The 4,978-nt window shown below is 34.7% G+C and overlaps 1 non-coding gene across 1 annotated transcript; it reads right to left on the bottom strand.

Moving 5' to 3' along the window:
• Nucleotides 1–4,188: 4,188 nt before the first annotated feature.
• On the bottom strand, nucleotides 4,189–4,351 carry LOC112316964 (U1 spliceosomal RNA). The gene has a single exon (XR_008426791.1). It is a non-coding gene; the product is annotated as a U1 spliceosomal RNA (small nuclear RNA).
• Nucleotides 4,352–4,978: the final 627 nt, after the last annotated feature.

Below are 4,978 nucleotides of genomic sequence, written 5' to 3'. Positions count from 1 at the left end.
TTTTACAGCTAGAGTTGAGTGATTTGGGGGTGAGTTTTATAGGAGTGGACATTTGCTGGATTACTATCATGACAATTGTTTTGGATCAAGGGGCACAAGCAACATGAGGAACTTAAAATGCATTATGATCAGTAAACTGTTTAGTTGTTTCGATGCCTTGCTTTCTAGGAACTGGTATTCCCTGCAGTGAGCATTTGAGTTATTTTTTACCTGCTTTCAGTATTGCTTAGCAAAGAACAGGAAATTACGTTTCTTCCAAGAATTGTTTATGCATGGAAGTATTACTGGAATGAAAATTGTTTAACATAGGGATAGAAAATTATTTTGTTTCAGTTATTAAAGTTTCATCTGCTTATTACATGTGGATTCCTTTTTAAGTTCTGTATTGTTATTACTATTGCATATTACAGGTTGGCTCAGTTTTGATTGGTTTTTACTTGTGTTTCTGAATTACATTATTCTAGAGCTCCTCTTGCTTGGACAATTTTCTATCTCCTTTATGTTCAATACATATCAAAATTCAGTCATAGACTTTCTTGCAAATTATATTCTGCCTTTATTCATTCATATGTACCACTCATTGTCACATCAACTGTTTTCAGTTGGTGATAACTGTTACATTTTTATTATGACTTTTCTTCCCTAGGTTTCAATCAATTTTCATATACTAACTAGTTCACATTTATAAGATTTTATTCCATCCTCACCTCCTTGTCTACAAGTCTAAACATCAACCAGTGGGCATCCTCTTAAAATAGTTTTTTAAAAGTTCCATTAGAGTTTTTATTATTTGGATGGGTTTGATGACTTGGAAATAAATTAACTCTGTTCTCTCTGCTGACTCCTCACCCCCATCCTAGGATAGTTTTTAGTTGGTATGAGTAACAATAGCTGCAGTTGTCTCCCGGAATAACTAACCTTTCTCTCCCCTTCCCATGACCAAGAATATAGTTAAGTTTCTGAAAAATTCATGTTTGATTTTTATAAATAGATTTTTCCTGTGGGCTCCTAACTACTTTCTGTTCAACCCCACATTCACATAGTAGCCAGATTGTATTTTCTAAAACTCTGCTTTGACCTTGTTACTTAAAACTCTTCAGTGATATAGACTTGTTGATTAGTTAACATCTAAAGTTTAGGGTTACTTACAGTAAATCTCTGGCCAATCTTAGTGAGTTTCTAGAAAAACACTACAGTTACCACTTTTCTATGTCATTGAACTCATCACACTGGTCCCTTTGCTATGCCTTAACTCCGTCATCCATTTTTATCCATTGCTGGTCATATGCTCTCCTCTCCTTGCTTAGAATACCATTTCTCTAGGTCTTATTCATCCTTCAATCCCCACTTAAAATTACTCTTCCGTGAAATCTTCCCTAAGTAGTATAGTCCACAGGGTTAGCTAAATGTTGGAACATAATAGACTCAATGACAAGTTCTTGGGTGTCATTATTTTAGAGATTTGACATTCAGTAAGGCATGGGTATAGTTCATAGGAAACTCTCTGAGAGTAGGGTATCGAGGTAGAAATGCAGAGTGATTTGGTTCACTGGGAGTTAACAGGCAAGTGAATGAATAAACAAGCTAGAATATCAGTGAATTGTTCTGAGATGAAAAGTACCTTTGGTTCCTTCAGGCAGCACTGAAAATTTTTTCTTATTCATTAGGCTGTAGTACTGCTCAGCTTCTCTTACATAATGCATTGTCTTTGTTTCTATCCCATTAAATGTGTGAAATATATTGAAGTCAATTTGTTTCTAGTCTTTTTATGAAAGAAGTATATAGTTTATTATCTTCTAGGACTTTTCAAAGTTATAAAAGACAAAGAAAGTACATGTTCAAGTATTTTGCACATAAAAGTGTTTCCAAAGTAAAACCTAAAATACTTTTCATTAGCAACCAAGTTTCCTTTAGGGATAAATATGCTCATTGCTTTAGTGCTTCAGTTGTTGCTTTTTGAATACATGAGGCTTAAAGAGTAGAAAATAGCACGTGCTAAGTCTTCAGGAAGTTCCTATGCACTGAATGTAAGGTATAGGTAAATGGAATACAATCGTCCCCATGTATATTGTTGTATCTTCTTGTTTAGTTAACTAAACAGAATCTTTTTTGTTCCTAGTATCTAGCTAACTCTCTCTCTAGAAAATGAAGTAATTCGGGGATTTCTAGAACATGCTTACTTTGTGTCTTGTTTATGTACTGACTCAGATGACATTTCCCATACACATTAATTATTTTTAAATAGTATTTCCCGAGTGTTCCAAGGAATCCTAGTCTCATGACATCACTAGGTAAAGAATAAGAACAAAATCTCTGTTCAAATATCTTGAGGAAAACTGTTCAACTCCCATTTGGACATTCACACTGCATATTACAATTTTAAAGGCTCGGAGGAGTCCTGCAGGAGATAAACATTTATATTTAATGTGGTTTCCACAGGAGTTCACATAGTGGTCATTAGTAGTACTTTTCAAAATTCTGTGAAGGAAAAGTTTTTCTTGGTCTCTAAGCTTTCATGATATAATATTGTTATAAAATACTGTAGAAGTGTGTAATTAAAAACAACATAAAGATATAAGCTCAGATTTTCATTTGTATCTTTAGTAAAACAATATTGCACATTTCTAGAAAATCAAAAATACTCTCAATTTTTCTTAGTGGACTGAGCCTGGCTCATAATCATAGTTTGATGGACATAGTCATTAAATACTTTGGCTGCCAGAGTTCTCAGAAAGTCTTTAGTTTAGTTAAAGAATGATCGGTAGTAACATAAAATATAATATCATCATTATTATTTTTATTGCCATTCTATTACAGCTGTCCCAATTTTCCCCCTTTGCCCTCCTCCACCGAGCCCGACCTCTGCTCTCACAGGCAATCCCCACACTGTTGTGCAAGTCCATGGGTCTTCCATTAACTCTAAATGTTTTAGGAAATTTCATTTACTCGGGACGCGTCATGCTCATTATTCCCATATCGGAATATTTCCAGATAAGAAACCAAGCCTGGCCTAGTTGGTTCCATATTCTTCCTCCGGTCTCCTTCCCTTTAGGTTAGCTGTCCCTACATAACAATGCATTTGCTTACAGTTGCAGAGCACCCGTGCCTTGGTCTGTTCTGCTGCACATTACAGACGGACCTTCTTGCACTTGCACTTTATTCATCTTCTTGGCCACGCCTACCTTCAATGGGCCTCGGTCCAAGTGATAAAATGCCTTCCATTCATAAAGATACAAAAACTTCATTTTTCATTTGGGTAAGGCCATTAGCAAACACTAATGACTTATGACTCACCTCCCCCCCTTCACAATAGACTTGATTCAAATCTTTCTTGCCTGTTTAACTTAGCCTTGCACAATTTTCACCTTGACAGGACTATTTTTATCATATGTTAATCTAAATGTATGGATTACTAAGATATTTCACTACTAATTTAAGAATTACTAAATAAATGAGGAAGTGTTGGTACATTATTTTGTATCTGATGACCTCAAGCTGCTTTGCATCACTTAAAAAAAAACCCACAAACATGTTCCTCATAATAATTTATATTAAGCTGTAGAATATTATTTTATAACTCTAAACCATTCTTATTTATACACATGATGAAACACAATGAAATGTGTATGCCAATTAGCAATATTTTGTATATTAAGCACTTATTATTTATTTTAAATGCTCACAAATCTAGCTTAATAGAGACTGTCCTGATTTTTTCCATTTCATATTTGCTATATTATATTGCAATCATTTTTGTCTCATGAAATGAAGGTCATCATTTGTGTTACAATTTTATAAACATATCTAGCTATTTCAATTTTTAATCATTCTGGTTTGGTTAATAAAGATTTATCTCTTTGTCTTTTGGGGATTTTAACTTGCTTTTATAATATTTTCTGAAATAAGAAATGAAGAAAATAGTAAATCAGGTATCTTACACAGCTCTTGTCAATATTTTTTCTTTGTGAGAGTTTATCATGTTTATCAGCTTTGTTTTTCAAAAAGAGGGTTCATTGAAAAATAAAATAGAATAATAGACCCTTCCATAACCAGCTATTTGAATGATCTAGTGAATGATAGGAACTTTTCATAATATTCCAGAGAAATTATAATGTTTACCAGTCATCTTGGCATATTCTTCCTGATTTGCCAATAGAATACTTTAAGGACTCTCTTTTTTTTCTTTTTCAGGGGAGAACTCGAACGTAGTCCCCCAATACCACAAACTATGCAGTCGAATTTCCAGCATTTGGGGAACTCACAGGGTCAGCACATCCGGAGTGCAATGGATAAGCCTCGCCCTGGGAAATCCCCCTTCGTGATCACGGTAGCTCCCCTGCCCCATAAGTGTAAGGACTCTCTTTTAATTCAAAATAGTAAGACTTAACTGTTATATTTTAAAGCATTAAGGATATATTGTTTAATGTAATTTCCATGGTTTTGTTTTGTCTTTATAGTCAGCAACTAGTTGCACTTTTATCCATGACTATTAATTCTTGTAGATGCACCTCACTGGGTTCATTGTAAATAAAAGCTTTTGTTTAAAAAGTAGAAGGATAATATTTTTAGGCGATGAAGATTTTTAACTGCATTTTGTCAAGAAAGAGAATTCGGTTGGGTTTCCTTTTCTGGTTAGGGAAATAGGAACACAGAGAGATCAAGTTGCCCCGATTTGTTGTTAGAAGGATGTCTAACAAGGACCTGACTGCGGTCTTCCTGCACAGACGCCCAGGCCTCCAACCACCAGGCAAAACTTCCTCCTTAGTAAACTGCTTGGGAGTGAGTGTGCATTGTCCTTCTCTCATCCCTAGAGACTTCTAGCACACCTTTTTTAATTAAGGTCCCATTCGCTCTATCCTTTTGATCATTTTCCACTACTAAAATCCATTGATCTTAGGAAAATGATGTGATAGACAATGCTATAACTAATGTGAAATACCGCTGTTCAGTGGTCTGTAATAAAAATGACATACTCAGT

Source organism: Desmodus rotundus, chromosome 4 (genome assembly GCF_022682495.2).
Source record: "Desmodus rotundus isolate HL8 chromosome 4, HLdesRot8A.1, whole genome shotgun sequence".
NCBI lineage: Eukaryota > Metazoa > Chordata > Mammalia > Chiroptera > Phyllostomidae > Desmodus > Desmodus rotundus.
This window is presented reverse-complemented; position numbering and strand designations above follow the sequence as displayed.